This window comes from Uranotaenia lowii, chromosome 1 (genome assembly GCF_029784155.1).
Source record: "Uranotaenia lowii strain MFRU-FL chromosome 1, ASM2978415v1, whole genome shotgun sequence".
Taxonomy (NCBI): Eukaryota; Metazoa; Arthropoda; class Insecta; order Diptera; family Culicidae; genus Uranotaenia; species Uranotaenia lowii.
This window is the reverse complement of record NC_073691.1, coordinates 195,522,549-195,534,449: the sequence shown is the minus strand read 5'-3', so window position 1 is coordinate 195,534,449 and position 11,901 is coordinate 195,522,549.

The window sequence follows — 11,901 nt, the reverse complement described above, 5'->3', positions numbered from 1 at the left end:
TTGTCATTTTTTGTCATTTTTGTCATTTTTGTCATTTTTGTCATTTTTGTCATTTTTGTCATTTTTGTCATTTTTGTCATTTTTGTCATTTTTGTCATTTTTGCCATTTTTGTCATTTTTGTCATTTTTGTCATTTTTGTCATTTTTGTCATTTTTGTCATTTTTGTCATTTTTGTCATTTTTGTCATTTTTGTCATTTTTGTCATTTTTGTCATTTTTGTCATTTTTGTCATTTTTGTCATTTTTGTCATTTTTGTCATTTTTGTCATTTTTGTCATTTTTGTCATTTTTGTCATTTTTGTCATTTTTGTCATTTTTGTCATTTTTGTCATTTTTGTCATTTTTGTCATTTTTGTCATTTTTGTCATTTTTGTCATTTTTGTCATTTTTGTCATTTTTGTCATTTTTGTCATTTTTGTCATTTTTGTCATTTTTGTCATTTTTGTCATTTTTGTCATTTTTGTCATTTTTGTCATTTTTGTCATTTTTGTCATTTTGTCATTTTTGTCATTTTTGTCATTTTTGTCATTTTTGTCATTTTTGTCATTTTGTCATTTTTGTCATTTTTGTCATTTTTGTCATTTTTGTCATTTTTGTCATTTTTGTCATTTTTGTCATTTTTGTCATTTTTGTCATTTTTGTCATTTTTGTCATTTTTGTCATTTTTGTCATTTTTGTCATTTTTGTCATTTTTGTCATTTTTGTCATTTTTGTCATTTTTGTCATTTTTGTCATTTTTTGTCATTTTTGTCATTTTTGTCATTTTTGTCATTTTTGTCATTTTTGTCATTTTTGTCATTTTTGTCATTTTTGTCATTTTTGTCATTTTGTCATTTTTGTCATTTTTGTCATTTTTGTCATTTTTGTCATTTTTGTCATTTTTGTCATTTTTGTCATTTTTGTCATTTTTGTCATTTTTGTCATTTTTGTCATTTTTGTCATTTTTGTCATTTTTGTCATTTTTGTCATTTTTGTCATTTTTGTCATTTTTGTCATTTTTGTCATTTTTGTCATTTTTGTCATTTTTGTCATTTTTGTCATTTTGTCATTTTTGTCATTTTTGTCATTTTTGTCATTTTTGTCATTTTTGTCATTTTTGTCATTTTTGTCCATTTTTGTCATTTTTGTCATTTTTGTCATTTTTGTCATTTTTGTCATTTTTGTCATTTTTGTCATTTTTGTCATTTTTGTCATTTTGTCATTTTTGTCATTTTTGTCATTTTTGTCATTTTTGTCATTTTTGTCATTTTGTCATTTTTGTCATTTTTGTCATTTTGTCATTTTTGTCATTTTTGTCATTTTTGTCATTTTTGTCATTTTTGTCATTTTTGTCATTTTTGTCATTTTTGTCATTTTTGTCATTTTTGTCATTTTGTCATTTTTGTCATTTTTGTCATTTTTGTCATTTTTGTCATTTTGTCATTTTTGTCATTTTTGTCATTTTTGTCATTTTGTCATTTGGTCATTTTTGTCATTTTTGTCATTTTTGTCATTTTTGTCATTTTTGTCATTTTTGTCATTTTTGTCATTTTTGTCATTTTTGTCATTTTTTCTCATTTTTTCTCACTTTTGTCATTTTTGTCATTTTTGTCATTTTTGTCATTTTTGTCATTTTTGTCATTTTTGTCATTTTTGTCATTTTTGTCATTTTTGTCATTTTTGTCATTTTTGTCATTTTTGTCATTTTTGTCATTTTTGTCATTTTTGTCATTTTTGTCATTTTTGTCATTTTTGTCATTTTTGTCATTTTTGTCATTTTTGTCATTTTTGTCATTTTTGTCATTTTGTCATTTTTGTCATTTTTGTCATTTTTGTCATTTTTGTCATTTTTGTCATTTTTGTCATTTTGTCATTTTTGTCATTTTTGTCATTTTGTCATTTTTGTCATTTTTGTCATTTTTGTCATTTTTGTCATTTTTGTCATTTTTGTCATTTTTGTCATTTTTGTCATTTTTGTCATTTTTGTCGTTATTTCTAGCTCATTCACAGTACAAAGTAAATCCAGGAAATTCGACACCGGTACAAATTGAACCGGAAACTGCAGTTCTAAAAATCCATTTTATGGGTCCTGTATTATGATTTAGTGCTTAAAGTTGGCCATATGGGTGTTGTGTGCTTTATTGGTTTCGGTTTGATGAACTGTTCTTTACCGGGTGGCATTTGTTTCGCCGTTTGTTTTGATTGTGTTTTTTTGCTTCCTCTTTATTGCTCTCGGCACCCAGTTAAATTATTTTATGTGCTGTTAATGGTTTCCACGGATTTCAAGGGACTTTCGGTAATATTTCATTATATGGGAGTTTTTTTTTTCGGGCACGTTCCAGAATTGAATTCGCTTTTACAAAATCCCCCGAAAAACAATTTGTTTCTCCAATAATTCACAGCCGGGAAACAACTTTCCCGTTCGGAGAGAATATCAGCCGGCCATAAATCAGAAGCCTGACAACGTGCGATTCGCAATGAAATTCCATTTGAGTAAATTAATTTTTAGTGCGTGTGATTAGGTGCAGTGGTTTTATGGGTGCAAACCGCAAAATGTCAGTTCATTTGAACAATAACTGAAATCATCTTTCTCTCTCTCTCTTTTGCTCGGATACACCCACGCATTCACAATTCACACAAAAGCTGATGGTTGTTGGTGGTGCGGTTTTCTGTGTTGTTCTAGGTGGTGGGCAAGCATCCTTACACCCATTCATTCATCTATCCGTCCACCCACATTCATCACATCATCCAATAGACGGGGGCTCTAGCAATCGCTTTGATAGATATGAATCTCATTAGCATAAAACCACCATTTATGGATAGGGAAAGCTCACTTTGGGGAATGTCATCACTCGTTGACAATATGAGCACCGTAACTTGACATCGAACGCTTGTTGAGCGTAGACTAATTCATCATTTTTAAGAAGATTTACTTCGTTAAACTGGGTTAAAGATAATAAATCCATTTATTAAATTTTGTTAAACCAAAGGATACCGTAATAAGAAAATCAAATGTTTTTAATATTTGAATTTATTTTAATATAAAAATAAACTATCGAAATAAACTAAAAATCTTTGAATCGATCTCAAGAGTGCGTGTTTGTGTTTGTGATATCGTACTCCACGTGTCACTCCACAACCTTAACCACATTCAAATAGTGCAGCTGGGCGAAGTTTTAAAGAACGGCTTCCAATGCTTGTCTAATAATGGTAGGAAGTTGTGGTCTGGCGGAGGCTGTATGTCAATCATCCAGAGCTTCAGAACCATCCAGAAGGCCGACAAAGGTACCAACAATCTCAGTGTGTTACGTTCAACTGCTTCCAGAGCCTCCAGATAGAGTTAAGCGCGTTGATTATGCCCGCTTGCCGTGTGGTTTTCTGCGAATCGGTTGGACAACAATCTGGCCTCCAGAATTTTCCGTGCTTGGACTCAGCCGTTTAGAAAATTATTGAACGAACTCATCCGAATTTCCGTGGAATTCTCAACAAATGACCATTTAACTTGAAAATACTGATTTGTCATTTTTTTAAATCTTTTAGTAGAATCTTTAAAAAATATTTGTAATCACAGGGACGATTCGTTGCGATACTAAAACCACCAAGACTGAAACTGTTTTTAAGCTTCCGGTTGAAGTTGCCCGAAAATTTTATACAATTTTTTTTTGAAAATTTGAAAATTTTGCCGGATATTGCCCGGTTTTTGGGTTGGAAATTTTGAAGACAAATGCCCGGATTTTGCAAGGTTTTAAGATAAAATTGCCAGATTTTCCTGGCCCGGATGCGTGAGTTTTTGTGAATCGGTGCCTGCGGAACATCATCCGCGCTTGGTGGCCTGGCAACTGGATCTCAAACGTTGAACTTCATCGCCGGTGTCATCAAAAGGCGCTAGAAACCGAGATTCGGGAACGTAAGTGGAGATGGATTGGGCACACGCTGCGAAGAGATGAAAACGAGATTTGCAGAGAGGCGCTTGACTGGAATCCAGATGGGCATCGAAGAAGAGGTAGGCCCAAAAGCTCGTGGCGGCGAAGTCTAGCCGCTGAAATCCGCACAGTTGACGAGAACCTTGGCTGGCAGCAAGTGAAGACGCTGGCTCCGGATCGCCAGCAGTGGAGATCTTTTATCTCAGCCCTATGCGCCGGTCAATCGGCGCTGGACCCTTAGGTTAGGTAGGGATGCGTGAGTGAAAAAATCTGGCTAACTTTTACTAGAACAAGGTTGCCAGATTGCCCGGTTTCATCCGGGTTATATTTAATGTGAAATTTTGGAAAGGTACGGCCCGGTTTTCCGGATTTCTTGAAAAAGCCTGGATTTTTCCCGGGTTTATTCTCATTCTCATTCTCAAAACAAACTTTAAAAAAACAAATTGTGGTGTAATTTTTTTTATTTATGCGACCAAAACGAAATTTTTTGAGCAAGTTTCATAAAAATAAGCATGAAAGGTTTTTTTGAAAACCTTAAGTACAATTTAAAATCTGCTGATAAATTTTGGTAAAAAAATTTTTTTCAAGCTTTTATTTCTTGACTTTGCCAGATTTTTAGATAAAATAGCCAAGATTTATCCGGCCCGAATACATGCTGAAAAAATTCTTAAAACCTTAAAACCGTCCAGGCTGAAACAGTTTTTCGACTTCCAGTTGGCAAGAATTTAATTTAAAGTTCATTAAACTAAACTGAAGTGATTGATTAATTACGCTTAAGATTTAAGGAGATTTTTTTTAAAGATTGTATGTAAAGCAACCGGGCCGGGGCGGTCTGTTCCCAAATTTTGCATTAAATATACGGACAAACCCGGATAAAATCAGGTAATCTGGCAACCGTATTCTAAACTCATCCGTGCTATTTTGAAGAATTTCATAGTAACGTTTACATTAGTGAAACTTAACTTGAAGGTTTGTTAGGGAAAATATTACATTTTGTTCTAGACTACTCTGATTTTTCTTCCAATGAGAATTCATTTTCTTTTTTCGACTTAAAAGGTTGAGATTTAGTAAATGATTTGCTCTAATATAAGACATAACAAGTTCAAGATCACATAAGATACATAAACAGGAAAGACCTGACACCTCCCCCTTTTTAAAGGACATTTTTGTCTGTAACAAATCTTTTTCATTGAGTTTCCGTCAGTCTCAAGGCTGGATTAAGCCATAGGGGAGCCCGAGACATTTTTTTCTCGAGGACCCCTATAATTTTTTTTTATCATATGCCGTCCTAATGAAAATAAAGAATTGGAGCTCGAGAAAGCTCAAAATTTCAAAGAATTTTCATTTTTTTCAATTTTCTTCATATTTTTTTTAAATTTCAAACAAATTAAGCATTTGCCTGAATACTGCTTGGATAAAGTTTTGGAATATTAAATGTAATGACGTTAAGTTAATTTAAGTAAACATGAATCTATTCATAAATTGCATAAGTATTTCCCGAAAATAATGGTTGAATTTAAAGTTAACGCAATATACTTTGTAATTCTGCAAGATGTTTGTAATTAATGAAAATAATTGATTTTTTTTTTCAATTCTACTTCTCATGTACCGAAAATTTTCTATCAAAAACCGATAATTACCAACAGTTTCTTTTTTTGACTATACACTAAGGTTTTTGCTACGCGATTTGATTTTGCTCAGTTTTACTAACACGGCTTCTTTTAACGCGGTTTTCTGCCATGGATATGATTCTTCTGCATTCACAAATCTCCTCATTTTTTGAGCGAACATATTCCAAGTTCTGAACGTTAACGACGAAATTCATACCTCGTAAAAAAAACCATAGTGTATTAAGATAAAGTTATTCAAACCGCCGTCAAAACCATAACAATTATTTTCATGTGAAGAAAATAATTCAAATTCAAATCAAAATGGTGTATATAAGATGAGAGCTCCTAAAATATATTCTTTTTTAAATGAATACGAGAAAGTGATGCATTGTTTAATGTTGTCATCCCAGATTCCTGGATTTATAAGGAAAAACCCGGTTTTTCAAAGTAAAGTGAACAAATTAACCAAACTTTTGTCTGGCTCAAATAAAAAACATTTTTTTCATAAATAATTTTTTTTTAAGTATGGAGAACGATCTAAAAGCTGCAGAAGTGTTTCGTTGAAAAAAAAATTAAGGTATTTTTCGTCACTTTTTATAATTTTTTTTTTATTTTCACTGGATTCTGCATGGATTTGTTCAAATTTTTTTTGTTAAAAAATCCGAAATCAAATGCCCACATTTTTTCATGTTTCAGAATAAAATATCTGAATTGCTCAGCCGAAAAAAAATGCGGGAAAAACTTTCAAAAATTCTTACTCCAGGGGGGGGGGGGGGGTGGCTGAATTTCTGTTATATATGAAACCTTTCGAGATATTATTTCAAAGAGGGCCCTTACCTGTTGTACTGCGATTCTCAAGTTTAATTTTTATATTTATTGTTTTTTTTTCTTCCACGTTTTGAATGACCAATTTCATATCGGTTTCTTCAAATTTCATCATATTCAGGGAAAACTATAATAAAGTATGTATGTATGTATGTATGAGAACCCACCAGTGGCTGATAGGTCTTTCGACACGAGTCGGTACGGGAAGTCTCGATCGCACATTCAAATATTGTTTATGCTTAACTCATCAACAGTATTTGCAACACAACCGAGGGGTCCGTTACCACTGGTTTGGGATAGGTTTGACTAATCTCACTCCCTTCCAACTGTTTGAAACAAATAAAGAATCCTGAAAAGATAAGTAACCTTCTCATGATTCTAAATTTGTCGAGATACTCCGGCTGGCTTGAACCTACAATCCATTGTTTATCAGTCTTTTGATCATTTGGTGACCTATCCAACCCCCCGTAATTCCCCTTTAATAGAGTTAAGCTATTTTGTATTTGCAATCAAGATCAAGATAAAAGATATAAGATCGATTATATACACAACAAAAGAAAAAAAAATTGAACGAACTCACCAATCTGAAGATATTTAGCTGAATTCACGATGGACATCGTGCTATGAATGCGGTGCATATTTAGTGATTCAGCGGTCCTGCATCATCCGGCTTCTTTGTAATGTAGATTGATGGCACTTTGAAACACGATGGAATAAAAAAAAATATTCCTGATTTTAAGCCTGGTACGATAAAAAAAATCATCGTTTTCTTGTAAATTACACATCCATTAATTTGTCAAACTTCTCTAGAAAAACCGAGAAACTACGCAAACAACAAAATGACAGAAAAACGCGTCCGCACTCGACCAAGGCCTACTCAGATCATCGTTTTATTACTATAACTTCTACCACTTATATCACATTAATATCAATTCAGGGAAAACTATAATTAAGTGGACACAAAATACAAAAATTTAGAAAAGATCCATTCCAACCCTGTTGTCTGGGTTTTGTTGAAAAAAAAACCCTTATTTTTACCTAATTAAATTTTTTTTTAATTTGTGAGCAGGGAAAAGCCCGCGGGAGTGGACCTTTTTCAGTGCTCCTTCTCCAGTGGGCGCAAAACCTCCTTATAATCTTTTTTTTTTTAATTTTTTCAACTTGTTTACAATAAGGTTTGTTCATTCGTTTCATTTTATAGCACTTAATTTTTTGTATCACTTGTTTTTGATAAATGACATGGTAAACATTCAATATTTAGCGCTGGTTGCGGAGGCGGTGCTTGATGGCGGTGGTTGGAGGCGGTGGTTGGAGGCGGTGGTTGGTGGCGATGAGGTGGCGGAAATGAGATAAGCAAAATAAAACGTTGTGGTTAAACGGATGTGGTGAAATGGTAGCGGTCATTATTTTCGCGCTCGAAGGATGGGAGGTAGAAGTTGACTGTGCTTCCAGCGAGATAAATCTCTGTTAAGGAAGCTCTTATCAACTATGGTTCACGGTTGATAACCATCGGGTGTTCCAATGTCAGATTTTAAATAAAATAAGATTCCATTTTATTTCTGATGTAACGTTTAAGCATCGTTTTGAATTTTTGAGGATTTTGTTCATCTCTGAGTGTTCTGGGGACTGCGTTATAAAGATGTTTGCTGTAGTAAGGAAATGCTTTCCGTGACATTCCACTGTTTGGTCTGCTCATTACTAGAGCTGCCGAATTTCGAAGCTCGTACGCGTGGCTGGTTTGCTCATATACTATGTTATGATGTACACGTTGGTCGTGTAGGTGTGAGTGGACTATTGATATGGCTTGAAGCTCTCTAAGCGCCTGGATCGGAAAAGTAGAGTTATCAGTTTCAATGTATAAGTTTTTTGTTGGGTACATTCTATGACGGTTGTAGATGGCTTTTAGACAGCGGTTTTGAGCTGCTTGCAGTTTCTTCAGGAGAGTATTTGCTGCTAAACACTTGGTATTGTAGTTTCGATTCAACGAAAGCCTGGTACATTAATTTCATTTGTTTCCTGGGCACAATTCTTTTTATTCTCCACAATAGTCCGCACGTTGCGCCGATCTGTTTTTGGAGTTTTTGTATGTGTTAATTCCATTTCAACTTATAATCAATGTCTAGGCCAAGATATGTGAAGTGATCAACTTTTTCGATCAATGTTGAGTTGATTATTAGGTCTTCATGCACTTCTACTAGTCTCCTGGGTGTTGACAAAATCATGTACTTCGTTTTCGTTAAATTTAAGGACAACAGGTTTTCATCGAAATAACCTTTTAAGATTCCATATCAGCACGCATGTTTTCAATTATTATGGGGGGGTCATTACCAGTGTAGAACAACGAAGTGTCATCGGCAAATAAACGTGGCTTTCCTATTAAATTTAGTTTGGGCAGATCGTTCACATACGCAAGAAAGAGAAGCGATCCGAGATTACTTCCCTGTGGTACGCCAACTTTCAAAGATTGGATACTGCTTCTTACTCTGTTGACGGACACAAATTGACTTCGACCAGTAAGAAAGCTCCTCATTAGCTCAAGCGGTTTCCCACGTATACCATACAAAGCCAGTTTTTCAAGCAAGATCTCGTGATCCATGGTATCGAAGGCTTTTTTTAAGTCGATGAAAAGAAGTCCAACGAGTTTTTTTCTGATCCATCCAGCTTGGTAAACATCAGCGAAAAGCTCATAAGTAGCTGTTGTTGTACTGGAACCTGCTCGGAATCCATATTGGCAGTTGTACAAGATGTTTTGCCTTTGGAAAAAATTGATGATTCTAGTAGCTAACATTTGTTCCAGAATTTTACTCAGGCAAGGTAAAACTGAGATAGGTCGATAATTGTTGACATCAAATTTGAATCCTGCTTTGTGAATCGGCGCAACTTTAGCTATTTTTAAACAATCAGGGAATTTACCAGTGTCGAGACTTTCGTTGAATACATCTCGAATCAATTTTGAGAAAAAATGATAATGGTTTTATATAAAATACGTAGTAAGTTAATCCCTTCATATGCAAAAACCAAAACTCTTACGTTGTAAATGATCATTTTTGGTTTTTTCGCGAGCGTTCTGTCAAAACAGAAATGAACGAAATTTTTGAAGCTTTAAATTTCATTCAAAATATGTTGATGTGATGCGATAAAAAACAAGTTTTCAAGTTCTTTCTTGTAAAATAATCGCAGAGATTTACCCCAACTTTGCCATGATGTTGCCCAAATTCTCGATTGAACAGTTTGAAATCAAGTGCTTGGAGTTTGTCATGTTTTTTTGCAAAAATATCTCGGATTTTCTTGACTCAGATACGTTCGGGATAGAAATCTGTCAACCTTAGTAAAGAATTTATAATACCATCATCAAACAATAAAAATTCGGTCAACGTCACAAAATTGCATTTTAAGTGACTAGAAGATATGCTTGGAAAAATAATTTGTATTTGACATTTCAATGCTTGATGAAAGCATTCAGTCTTTAAAAATTTGAAAATACCTGAACAGTTTTGCTGCTCATTAAGTTTGCTTTTGGTACGCTTTTTAGTGAAATGTTAAGAAGTTAAACTGTCGCAACAAGACATGAAAAATAGGATTTGGGTACAAGTACAGACAGAAGGTAGAAAAGTAGGATATGTCCTATCAAAGTGGGAAGGCATGCCTAAGATGGTTGATATCAAATTTATTCCATTTCAGTACAAGGGAAAGGTATTTCAAATAAATGTAATTTAGTCCGAGACTTTAGGATTGAAGTACAAATTCATTTTTCGCTATAGGGAAATTTCAAATTTGGAACTTAATTGAAATTCCATTTTATATTTGTAGATTTTTGGATTTAACGCTCAGTTTTACATGCAAAATTATCTTCAGTTGGCTTAGTTCAAAAATGCAGTGAACAAGTGCAATTGTAAGAAAAACTCTTTATTTTTTCGCAAAGCTCTTAACCATTTTCTGACAACTAATAAAGTTGTTTCCTGACTATAAATCTTAACTTCGCTTAAGTGTTGCTTAAAATAATCAATATTTAAATGGAAATTTTAATTTAAAAAAAAATCAACAGTTCAGATTTTAAAATTTAAAAGGGGTCAACACATTCTTTCCAGGGGCTTTCTATTATCAAAATTACAGTTACAAAGCTCCGTTTACTACCGTGTTTTCGTCGTGTTTGGTGCAAATTTATCCGTCCCGTTTTTGTTTCACCTATTGTTCTTTTCCTGGTGCTGCCGTGCGTAGTGATTTGTCAACCGATCCGTCGTTCTTGAGCCGCGATCACCCCGATTGAAATCCCGTTTCATTTGCGGTTGTTTTCGTTGTTGTTTTGATCCGACCCCGCTCTGAACGTGGCACAGGTACTGTTTCAAATATACGAGGAACTGTGTTTAAATCAATTCAGTGCAACTCGATTTATTTGTGCACTGTACATCAGTTCAATTAATAAATTTTGACGCAAATGCCATCAAGCGATATGGCCTGCGACAAATGCGCTAAACCTACGAGCGACTCTGACAGCCTCTGCTGCCTGGCGTTTTACTGTAAGTGTGCGGGGTTGCTTTCGTCGCACCTCAAGTCGAAGGCTGACAACAGAAATCTGCTCTGGGTTTGTGACGAATGTTGCAAACTTCTAAAAAATGCTGCTTTTCGTCGATCCTTGGACAGCTACGAAACTCTTATTGCGAACAGGCGGAAGAGCCAGGCTTCGTTAGTTGCTGATATGAAGTCTGAAATTGCTGCGACCAACTTGAAGCTGGATAAAATTATGAACGTTCGCCCTAACATCAACCCTTCTCCTCGCGTCCCTGTTGCCTGGCCTAGGCTAGTCACTCCCTCGAACAAGAGGCGCCGAATTGAAAACCCAACTTAGCCCCTTGTGTGGGTACTAGAAGAAAAACTACCGTAAAAACTATTGCGACGGTTGCTCCTCGCGAAAGAAAGTTTTGGATCTAGCTGGCTCGATTGCAAAATAATGTTACGGCCAAAAATATCGAAGAGTTCGTCATGGAATGTCTCCAATGCGAATCAGCTGAAGTTCATGCCCTAGTTCGAAAGGATGTTGATGTTTCTACGCTCAGATCAATTTCTTCCAAAGTTGGGGTGGATCCAAAGTTGAAAGACACTGCACTTTCTCCAAAGACTTGGTCTGCTGGAATTTTATTCCGTGAATTCGAGGATTTTGGTTCAAAAACCCTTTGACTCCTGCAGTCACTTTTTCACCAGTTGCGTCATCCACGGAGATTCCAGGCTGTTCTTCACCTCGTGTGGCGCCAATTCAGTGAACGCCTTTACTGATGGTTTACCGAGAATGGACAAAGAGTCCTCTATAGCCTCGACTTCAAGCAACCGCATAAGACTCTCGAGTTTCTCGTCGTCCGAACCTTCCAACAGCTTTCGTGTTGACTTTCACGAAAATCCCCAATTCCTCGCTTCTTCACGGGCTTCTTCACCGGGACGCAACGAGCCAGGCTTTACGGAGACCTCGGATCCTTCGACTCAGTCGCGTTGATTCCAGCCAGCGGCATCAGTCGTTCCGGCCCTGAGTTCGATTGCGGCGATGAGGTTCTCCAGCCTTTTTTATTAGTTGA